Raw genomic sequence first — 12,715 nt, 5'->3', positions numbered from 1 at the left:
ATCTCTAATAAGCTCCATCAAAAACATGAAAGGAGAAATTACAAATGATGCCATGGAGATACCACATATCATCTATGAATTCTACAAAAAACGTTATGCACACAAACTGGAAAATATGAAAAAAAATGGACAAATTTTTAGAAACACACAACCTCTCTAGGCTCAACCAGGAAGAAATAGAATTCCTGAACAGACCAATATCAAGAACTGAAATCGAAACAGCAATAAAAAATCTTCCCAAAAAGAAAAGCCCTGGACCAGATGCTTTCACACCCGAATTTTACCACACCTAAAAAGAAGAACTGGTGCCTACTCTGCAAAAGTTATTCCACAACATTGAGAAGGACAGAATCCTACCCAACACATTTTATGAAGTCAACATAACCCTGATACCAAAACCAGGAAAGGACATAACAAAAAAAGAAAACTACAGACCAATATCCCTTATGAATATAGATGCAAAAATTCTCAAAAAAAATCCTAGCAAATCGAATCCAGGTGCTTATCAAGAAAATAATCTATCACTACCAAGTGGGCTTCATCCCAGAGATGCAGGGATGGTTCAAAATACACAAATCTATAGATGTAACTCACCACATAAATAGAAGCAAAAACAAAGACCATATGATCCTCTCAGTAGACACAGAAAAAGCATTTGACAAAATTCAACATCCTTTTATGATAAGAATGTGTAACAAAATAGGCATAGATGGGGCCTATCTAAAAATGATATAAGCCATATATGACAATCCCACAGCCAACATCATACTGAATGGGGAAAAATTGAAAGCATTCCCACTTAGACTGGAACCAGACAAGGTTTCCCACTTTCTCCACTTCTATTCAACATAGTGCTGGAAGTCCTTATGAGAGTAATCAGGCAAGAGAGCAGAATCAAGGGTGTCCAAATGGGGACAGACGAGATCAAACTCTCACTCTTTGCTGATCATATGATATTATATCTAGAAAACCCCAAGGATTCAACCAAGAGACTCCTGGAACTGATAAATGAATCCAGTAAAGTCTCAGAATACAAAATCAATACACACAAATCTGAGGCATTCATATATGCCAATAACAGTCGAACTGAGAACCAAATCAAAGACTCAGTACCCTTCACTATAGCAACAAACAAAATAAAGTACATACGAATATATATAACTAAGGAGGTAAAAGATCTCTACAGGGAGAATTATGAAACACTCAGGAAAGAGATAGCAGAGCACGTAAACAGATGGAAAAACCATACCATGCTTGTGGATCGGAAGAATCAACATTATTAAAATGTCTATACTACCCAAAGTGATCTACAGATTCAATGCAATCCCTATTAAATTACCAACATCATTTTTCACAGATACAGAAAAAAAAATTTTACATTTTGTATGGAACCAGAGAAGACCCCATTTAGCAAAAGCAATTTTAGGCAATAAGAACAAAATGGGAGGTATTAATTTACCAGACTTCAAACAATACTATAAGGCTGCAGTTATTAAATCAGCTTGGTATTGGCACAGGAACAGAGACACAGACCAGTGGAACAGAACTGAGAATCCAGATATAAAACCATCCTCACATAGCCATCTAATCTTTGCCAAAGCAGACAAAAACATACACTGGGGAAAAGATTCCCTATTCAATAAATGGTGCTGTGAAAACTGGATAGCCACATGTAGAAGACTGAAACAAGACCCACACCTTTCACCACGCACAAAAATCAAATCACGGTGGATAACAGACTTAAACCTAAGGTGTAAAACTATTAAAATTCTAGAAGAAAATGTGGGAAAAACTCTTATAGACATTGGCCTAGGTAAAGAATTTATGAAGAAGACCCCAAAGGCAATCACAGCAACAACAAAAATAAATAAATAAATAAATGGGACCTGATTAAATTAAAAATCTTCTGCACAGCCAAAGAAACTGTCAGAAGAGCAAACAGACAACCTACAGAATGGGAAAAAATTTCCGCATGCTACACATCTGATAAAAGACTGATAACTAGAATCTATTTAGAACTCAGGAAAATCAGCAAGAAAAAAAATCAAACAACCCTATCAAAAAGTGGGCAAAGGACATGAATAGAAATTTTTCAAAAGAAGACAGAAGAATGGCCAAACAAACATATGAAAAAATGCTCATCATCTCTAATCATCAGGGAAAGGCAAATCAAAACCACAATGAAATATTACTTAACCCCAGTGAGAATGGCCTTTATCAAAAAGTCCTCAAACAATAAATGTTGGTGTGGATGCAGAGAGACAGGAACGCTCATACACTGCTAGTGGGACTACAAACTAGTACAACCACTGTGGAAAGCAATATGAAGATACCTTACACAGATATAAGTAGACCTACCAGCAATCCCATTTTTGGGCATCTACCCAAAAGAACAACAGACATTCTATAAAAAAGACATCTGCACTCGAATGTTTATAGCAGTACAATTCACAATTGCAAAGATGTAGAAACAACCCAAGTGCCCATCAATACATGAGTGGATTAGTAAAATGTGGTATATGTATACCATGGAGTACTACTCAGCTATAAGAAACAATGGTGATATAGCACCTCTTATATTTTCCTGGATAGAGTTGAAACCCATTCTACTAACTGAAGTATCCCAAGAATGGAAAAATAAGCACCACATGTAGTCATCATCAAATTGGTTTCACTGATCATCACCTAAGAGCACATTAGGAATAACATTAATCGGGTGTCGGGCAGATGTGGCAGGGGGATGGGTGTATACATACATAATGAGGGCGATGCACACAGTCTAGGGGATAGACATGCTTAAAGCTCTGATTTAGGGGGGGGCAAGACCAATATACGTAACCTAAACTTTTGTACCCCCATAATATGCTGAAATAAAAACAATGATTTACATTATATATTCTATATACAAGACCTTTATTGTTTACATGTGTTGATATTTTAGCATATCCTTATATTCAATAGCTGGAGTTTTTATTTTCTTGTAAAATTTTTAATAAGCTTTTTATTTCAGAATACTTTCAGATTTACAGAAAAGTTAGTACAATGGATTCCTACACATCACACACCCAGTTTTTTTTTTAATTGTTAATATTCTACATTAGTATGGTACATTTGTCACAACTAATGAAGTGATATGGATACATTATCATTGAACATACCCTATACTTTATTTAGATTTCTTTAGTGTTTACCAGCAGTGTTCTTCCTGTTGCAGGATCCCATCCAGGAAACCAAAGCACATTTAGTTGTCATGACTACTTACGCTTCTCTTAACCATGACATTTTTTAGACCCTAATTTTGATGACATTGGAAGTATTAAGGAATATTGGGCAGGTATTTTATAAAATATTTCTCAATTGAAATTTATGCAATGTTTTTGTCATGTTTATGGTAGGGTTATGTGTTTTATCTGGAGGAAGACCACAGAGGTAAAATCCTATTTTCATTATATCATATCAAGAATATATATATTATTGAATTGTGCTGCTGTGAACATCTTAGTGCAGACTTCTTTTGTACAGAATGTCTTTTTTTCCTTGGAATAACCAGTAGCAGAATTACTGAATCCACTGGTAGTTCTACTTTGAGTTTTTTGAGGTTATCTCCAAATTACTTTCCACAGAGGTTGCACTAACTTGCAGTCCCACTGGCAGTGTAGGAGTGTTCTATTTCTCTCCATCCATGCCAACATTTGTTGTTTTGGGACTTTTTGATAAAAGCCATTCTTACTGGTGTTAAATGATTTCTTTTTGTTGCTTTGATTTGCATTTCCCTAATGATTAGAGATGCTGAACATTTTTTTCATATGTTTTTGGCTATTAGTCTGTCTTTTTTTGAAAAATTTCTGTTCATGTCCTTTGCCCACTTTTTAATGGAGTTGTTTGAGTTTTTCTTGATGATATTCCCAAGTTCTATGTAGATTCCAGTTATCAGCCCTTTATCAGATGTATAGAATGTGAATATTTTGTGTGAATCCTGTTTCAGTCTTCTACATGTGGCTATCCAGTTTTCTCAGTAGCATTTACTGAATAAGGATTCTTTTTCCCTGTGTATGTTTGTCTGCTTTGTCAAAACAACCCAAGTGTCCATTAATACATGGGTGGATTAATAAAATGCAGTATATGTATACCATGGAGTACTACTCAGCCATAAAAAATGATGAACTAATACCCATGTACTATTCTCAATGGAGCTGGAGCCCATTCTTCTAAGTGAAGTATCACAAGAATAGAAAAACAAGCACCACATGTACTCTCCATTAAATTAGTACTAATTGATCAACACTTATGTGCACATATGGAAGTAATATTCATAGAGTGTCAGGCACGTAGGTGGGGGGAAGAGGGGATGGGTAAATTTATACCTAACGGGTATGGTGTTCGATGTCCGGGGGTTCGGCACACTTGTAGCTCTGACTTGCATAGTGCAAAGGCAATATATGTAACCAAAGCATTTGTACTACCGTAATATTCTGAAATTAAAAAAAAATACTCCCAAAAATAAGTAAAAAAATAAAATGGGATAAAAAGAATATATACTATCAACATGATTTATCACTGTTAACGTTGATGTTTACCATCTGGCTCAGGTAGTGTTTGTTAGCTTTCTCTGCTGTAAAGTTACTCTCTTTTCTCCTCTTTCCATAGTGGACTCTTTGTAAGAAAGTAGCTATGAGCAAATACCATTTAAGATGATGAGAATTTGTTCAACCTCTTTGAGAAAAGAGAAATTACATAAATTTTTGGAGTTATACTACACAAGAGATTTGTCTCTTCTTGCCCCATTTTATTATTTATGCATTCATTCATTTGTTTATGTCCATATGGACTCATGCATATTAATTGTAAACTCTGGATAACGATCCAATGCAATGTTATTTATTTTGTTATCCAAATTGTACCAGGTTTGGTCATTGGGAGCTCTTTCAATGGGCTCCTGTGGCTCTTTGACACAGCCTCATAGTTGTATATTTTTGTTTGCTTGCCTTTGTTTTTTCAGTACTTTCCTACTTTCTGGAGCTAAAAGATGCCCCAAGCTTATCTTAAATATTCCTATCCCAGCCTTAGAATCACCTATTCATCAACAAAGCAGGTCTCCTTTTATTGGAAATAAAAATTTGGCAATAGTTGTCCTCATTGCTACCAGGATGTTGTTGCTTCTGTGCCTTCTCAGTTGACAAAGTAATAAATATATATGAGTACTTTGTGCCTTCTAATTATCAGAAATTCATAATATTAATACCATCAAAATTTCAACGTTGTGTTTTGTTTAATAAATCTTTTGCTATTCCAAATTCATTTACATTTCCACTATGATTATATCTGAAAACTATATTGTTTTATTTTCTACACTTGTTTACATTTTGATCTTCAGTCTACCTGATATTATTTGTGTATGTCATGATTTACACATCAAATGTTATTTTTTCCTTAATGATATCTAATTAATCTAGAACAATTTATTAAAACACCATAATTTTTATTTCCATAAATAACTGGCAAGGGCTTGTACCAGAATGTAAAGAGAACTATTTTAAAACAGTAGAAAAAGGGCTGGGTCGTTCATGCCTATAATCCTAGCACTTTGGGTGCAGTGGCTCATGCCTGTAATCCAGGTGGGAGGACTGCTTGAAGACAGAAGTTCAAGATGGACAGCCAGAATAAGAGGAAGTCCCCATCTCTACAACAAAATAGAAAAATTAGCCAGGCATGGTGGCACACACTTGTAGTCCCAGCTACATGGGAGGCTGAGGCAGGAGGATTGCTTGAGCCCAGAAGTTTGCAGTTGTAGTGAGTTATGATGGTATCACTGTACTCTAGCCAGGGTGACAGAGCAAGACCCTATCATAAAAAAAAAAAAAAACAATAGAAAAAGGACAGTAATTTAAAGAAAACTGGTCAAAATACTTGAATGGTAGTTCACAAACAAAAATACCAAGTCAACAAATAAATATGTGAAAACTTCCTCTATTTCATTAGCTGTCAAGCAAATGAAAATTTTTCCACTCAGTCACAAAAAAACAATAGTGATATTGCACCTCTTGTATTATCCTGGATGGAGCTGGAACGCATTCTACTAAGTGAAGTATCACAAGAATGGAAAAACAAGTACCACATGTACTCACCATCAAATTGATATTAATTGATCAACACTTAAGTGCACATGTAGTAATAACATTCATCAGGTGTCGGGCAGATGGAAGTGGGGAGGACGGGATGGGTATATATACAACTAATGGGTGTGGCGCACACCATGTGGGGGATGGACATGCTTGAAGCTCTGACTCGGGTGGGGCAAAGGCAATATATATAACCTAAACATTTGTACCCCTGTAATATGCTGAAAAAAAATTTTAAAAAGATAGCATTTTATAACCATAAGAATGGTTAAATTTTAAAAAATTGAATATATTACATGCTAGATAAGAAGGCATAGAACAACAGGAATTTCCATTTGTTACTGTGGGTAGGCTTATTGGTAACAACTTCTTTCAAAAAACTGCAAGTATTATTCACTGAATTTGAACATACTCAGTAATATAAACAGTAGAAATTAGTACACCTGTGACCAAAGGACACATACAAGAATGGTTATAGCAGATTTAATAGTCCCTGTTGGAAACCAATTAAACATACATTAAGAATAGCATGAAGAAATTGTTCATGTTATATTCATACAAGGTAATACTAACTATGATAAAATTAATAATCAAAATATCCAGATTTTTTAAAAAGCGTACACTTTATACTACTTACATAAAGTTAAAAGACAAGCAAAGCTAATATAGTATGTTAGAAATCATAAGTGTATTCTTTGTGGTGGAAAAGAGGATAGGAGAAAGCTTGTCTGTTTTCTGGGGTGTTGGTAAGAGTTTATTTTTTGACTGGTGGTATTTACGTGAATGTTTTCAGGTCTGTGGTAATTCATATCTGTGGACTTAAATTTGTGAGCTTTTCTGTAGGTATGTGATACTTCTATTTAAAAAGTTAAAAATACATTACATAAAAATGTGAAAAAAGGAATTAAAACATCTATACACACAGTGTCATTCCTTGGTGACACTGAGTATCATGGGATCCCAAATAAGTATCACCTGGAATAAAGATGAAATTCAGGGCTTTGTGAGACAAGGGTACCAAAGGCATAGTCTTTAGAGGTGAATAATTTAGCTTGCAGAAAAAAGTGCCATGAATTCAAATAAATGACTTGTACACTGTGATTTAAAGTGTGCCTGTTTTAAGGATCTGAAAACTGTTACTTTCCTCCCTGAAAAATGACACCTAAATGTGGAGAATAGCAATAAAGACAATAATTACAAAGATTTTTTTCTTTGTAAATCTATATTTCATGTATATTAATAACAATTTAATTTGTATGGATTAATGACATTTTGAAGAACACCAAAGCAATTAATGATTAATCTAGTTATTAAAAAGTGCTTCTGCTTGAGATAACATTTTGCAATCCTGGCATTAGCACAATCCATCTGGCTCTTATATTTATGCATATTTAGATGGTAACACATAGTATGTTGCATGCTGAACACTAATAATGTGTTTAATAAATATATTTTTGCCAAGTAAAATGTTTTTATTCACTTGTTGAAAACACACCTCCTAGTAAATATTAATATGTTCATTTTTTTTAGTCCTTCTGAACTTAAGTGAGTTTGAGTTTACTTTTACTATGATTTTAAGATTTGTAGCAGTTTTCTTTCTCTAGTAATAAAAGTTCATTTTTCCAATTTTTTGCACTTGTGAGCATAAAGAACACGTAGTTTAACTGTCGACTGGAAATTAACTACATGTAATAGTAATTCCTGACTTTATTTAACAATATAGTGAAAAAAAGTTTCTTCTGATAATTCCTGAAGTGTGTATGGCTACTTGTCTCAAAATGTAGCTATTAATTCTGTCTTCTATTCTATTTTTTTCATTTTAATATGAGTAGCACCTACCAACATCCAGGTTCTTCTAATCTCTTACTAGCAATAGCTTCTGTAAAGTGAAAAGAGAACTACAAAATTAAGAATTACAAACAGTATGGAAGTTCCCTCAAAAAATTAAAAATAGAATTACCATATAATTAAACATTCTACTTTATTTGTCCAAAATAATTAAAATCAGATCTGAAAGTTATACTTTCACTCCTATGCTCATTGCAGCAGTACTTACAATAATCAAGATGAGAAAACAATGTGAATGCCAACTGATGGATGAATATAAAAGGAATATGTGGTCTATACATACACTAAAATATTATTGAACTACAAAAAAGAAGGAAATCCTACCACATGCAACACATACATGAACCTTAAGTACATTACACTAAGTGAAGTAAGCCAGTCATAAAAAGACAAATGCTTGATGGTTTCACTTATATGAGGTATCTACATTTGGCAAACTCACATGAACAGAAACGAGAATGGAGATTGTCAGGTTTGGGGGCAGGGGAAATGGAAATAAATGTTCAATGGATAAAAAGTTTCAGTCATGCAAGATGAATAAGTTCTGAAGAGCTGTTGCATAACATTGTGTTTATAGTTAACAATACTGTACTGTACACTTGAAAATTTGTGAAAAGGGTAGATATCACATTATTTGTTCCTACAATAAGAAAAAGAATGAAATATCAAATGCAATATACATAAAATGCTAAGTCCAAAAGCAAAATGGCAACATTTACGAAGTGCAATGTTCATGACATGTGTAGGAAATTTTTTTAGTCTACTTTTCACTCACTGTCCTATCTAATGGAACAATATACCCAACCTCTTGGACAGCCATATTATTATTATTAAGGGACTTGTTTTGATATCCATATTTTTCTTTGAGTTATAGAGGGTTGGTGTTGTAGAAATCTCTAATGATCAATGTACTCATTTTCTAAAACCAGGGATTCCAAGTCAATTAGACACTAAATATTAAGTTCCTATAACTTCTCTAAATTTATCTAATTACTCATTGGATTGAAATGATTTGCCATTTTTATTACATGCCTATTTAACTTTAGATTTCACAAAGTAGAGTGGATTTAACTCTATAATGAGTATTCTGTTATATAATTTCACATAAATTATAGCATTTATTCTGCATTTATTTTATTAATTGGGGCTTATTACTTCTATTTTTCAGATGATAAAACACTGTCTCAAAGTTTTAACACTTGCTCAAACTCTCATAACTAATAGGTGAAAAAAATTTCAATGATTCCAGGACTGTCTTTCTAAAGACGTCTTTTTACTATTTCATTCTATTCAAAAATATTAACATAGTTCACAGATCACTGGTATCTCTGGTTTCTCCACCAAATAAAAAGAGTTCTGTAATCAAATACATTTAGGAAACTATGCATACAACTTTGCCCACTTGTAAATGTACACAGCAAATATGCATAATTAGGTTCTGAGAAATTTTGCAATGACAAACCAAGATTGTTTAAACAAGGGATTTCCAAATTTCCTTGACCCCCAAGCCCTTCTCACCAGTTAGTATCTGTGTAGAACAAGGTTTCTGGAAAAACAATTTAGAAAATTGACTATTACATCACAGTTTCTTAATTATTTTTCAAATTGGATTTGTCCAATTGGATTGAAATACTGATGTTTGCTAGCTACAGTATAAATAAACATACTATGTTAAGATAGACACAAAAGGCCACACATCTTATGATTTCGTTTATAGTAAATGTCCAGAATAGGCAAATCCATAGAGTCAAAAAAGAGATTAGTGTCTATCAGACGGTGGGAAGAAAGTAAAAATGTGTAATGACTGATAACAAGTATGGAGTTTCTTTGTAAGATTAATGAAATGTTCCAGAATTAGATAATGAGGATGGTTGAAACTCTGTGACTATACTAAAAATCAGTGAATTACACACTTCAAAAGGATGAATTTATTGTATATGAATTATATATGTCAACAAAGATAATATTAAAAATTAAATAGATGCAAGAGGAAATACATGGTTATTAAACATTGTAGTAACCAAATAAATGCAAATTCATATTGATTATTAAAAATCAGTGAGTTTTAAAAGTGAATAAATTCACTTTTAAATGTATGACTTTGGGAGCCAGAGAGATCAGGGTGTCAACTATGGGGTGCTTGACAAGCAATTTAGTTTTGCTGTTGCTGTTGAGTGGTTTGTTATGAAATGGAATAATATCTACCTCACTGAGATGCTGTGAGGGCGAGAGGAGATAACATATTCAAGCACCTGGCATGGAGTGTGGAACAGAGTTTTTAGTTGCCAGCAATGGTGTCCAATACTTTTTAATTGCCAACAATGATATCCCAAAGATAAAGCACATTGTCTGTTCTTAGTTCTCTTGCCATGTCCAGGGTTGTCCTAGAAGTCAATCAAGGGAGTAGGGGGAAATAAAAGTGGAGAGGGATTTGGACTATACACAAAGATTGAGGAGCTATTTTTTTGTGTTTATAGTTACCCATGGAGTGTAGGACTGGAGATGAGGGGGGGTGGATAGAACACACATTTTACTGCATAATTCTGTGTACCACTTCTTTGTACTATGTACGTATTTCTACTTTATTATATGTGTGTAGATGATTTTCATAATAACAAAAAAGGATAATTTGCCATTTTATTTAGATTATTATCATTCTTTAATTTTAAAGTAAATACCCTAAAAATTTGAAAGGGATCAGTGAGATACCACTGATAGTATGTAATTTGGTTTAACTTTATCTGAAAACCATTTGAAGGTCTTAATGAGTTTACATCAATTGTCCTAGTAATTCTTCCAGAAATCTCTCCTAATGAAAAATTTCAAAATGCAAACAAATTCTGATGAGTACTAATGCCATTTCTAGGATTACTCATAATGACAATAAAACTGGGAACAGAATAAATGGTAACGTAGTAAATTTCATTTATCTGGTAATGGCTTGATGATGAAAAACAATAGAATAATACATCACTGGTGGTAAAAAATTGTAGTGGTAAAGCTTTTGAATATTTAATTCTTCAAATTTAGTCATTGAAGACTATACAGAAAGAAGATGCATATGCAGTGGTGACAGCTTTTTGTTTAATAAACTAATTAGTGTGAAGTATGTGATCTGATGATTAATATTGTATTGTATTTAATTGTATTGTATTGTAATTAATTGTATAATTACTCATTGTCGATAAATGTAAATATAAAAACTAAAATAAAATAAAATCCCAAATTAAATTTATTGATTAGTTCAAGCAAGTTAACTTTTCATGGTTTAGGATTTTATATCTTGATTTGCCTCCATAATTTATATTATTGTACAACCCACTGCATTTTCATGGAAATGTCCTCTTAACTAGAGGGAGCATTTTTAAGATTTGTGGAAAATTTAAATAAAATTTACTTTTCCCTTTCCCTGAGTCTTCATGAACTTTTTCCAAAGGAAAACAAGTTTTCAGAGGGGTGAAATAAAGAAGTTGAAGAGCTACATAACACAGCTGTTCTGTGTTATGAAGTCCTGAGGACTCCCTATGGCTTCCAAGTGAGAAGAACTAACGGAGATGAAATGGAAAAAATTTATTTCCTGTACTGAAAGAGAATGTAGTTCTCTAGCCAGTTTCACTGGAGCAAATCTTCTTGCTTTATTTGTAGGGAAAATTAAATGCCAGAATGCACAGAAAATTTTTTTATTTTTTACCAGAAAAACAAAACAAAAAATAACAATAAAAACATTTCCAAAATAGCATCGATTCAATGTCATGGAAAAATCTCCACTTGTAAGCTTTTCTTCTATTACCAGCCAGAACATTTTTTAAAGTAGGTTTGTGGAAGAAATTATTGCAGTAATTTTGTTCATATAATTGTGTGTTAGAAACTTGCATTAGAACATTTACTTATAATTACCTTCTTGGCAAATTTAAACACACTTTCATTAAAGATCATGAGTGGTAACTCTTCAGCTCTCTCATGGTGTGTCTCAAGAAAGAATTGGTCTTTTATTCTAGCCCATTTTTTTATAGAAAAGGAAAACATTAGCATGTTTTCAAAGTCATCACTTTTTAATTTAAGTTACAATATAGATTGTATAGAAATATTTTCCAACGGTTTCAAATTAAATACAGAATATGGGCTACTGGAATAACTAGTTGAAATTTCTTTACCTTCTTTTTCTGGCAATTAGGACAAAATCAAATGGCAACCAGAAGAAAAATATATACATATTTTCATTTATATATACGAATTTACAACTACTATACCCTACAGAGCCAATTAGAGAAAATGTCTTTAAAATGTATTCATAATCCTGATGCTCACCCCTGATTTGAGTGATAATATCCCTAGATAAAATAAAAATTCATAGGCCCAGGTAAATTTTTTTACATTGTAAATGTTAGTGCTTAAATGTAAATGTAATTTTCATTATTGTAAATATATTGTGTTCCTGAAAAGTAGCACAATAGTACTTTGAAGAGAATCCAACTGAAAATGCCTTAAGAATGAGAGAATGAATGCTTTTGCAATTTAGAAGGCTAACTGGGTATGACTATTCTAAGGTTTATGGTTTAGGTTGTGCATACTAAAAGTGTACACCCTTTCTTTGAACAATAGCCATATTTATATATATATAATATATATACACACACATATATATATAATATCCATGTCTACATCTCCTAAGCCTCTGTAAAACTTGATGCCAAATCAAAGCAGCATTTTCAAATACTAACAAACATTACTTTGTAGCTATTATTTCA

This window comes from Eulemur rufifrons, chromosome 6, assembly GCF_041146395.1.
Source record: "Eulemur rufifrons isolate Redbay chromosome 6, OSU_ERuf_1, whole genome shotgun sequence".
Classification (NCBI taxonomy): domain Eukaryota; kingdom Metazoa; phylum Chordata; class Mammalia; order Primates; family Lemuridae; genus Eulemur; species Eulemur rufifrons.
The sequence above is the reverse complement of the archived record's forward strand: the minus strand, read 5'-3'. Positions refer to the sequence as shown.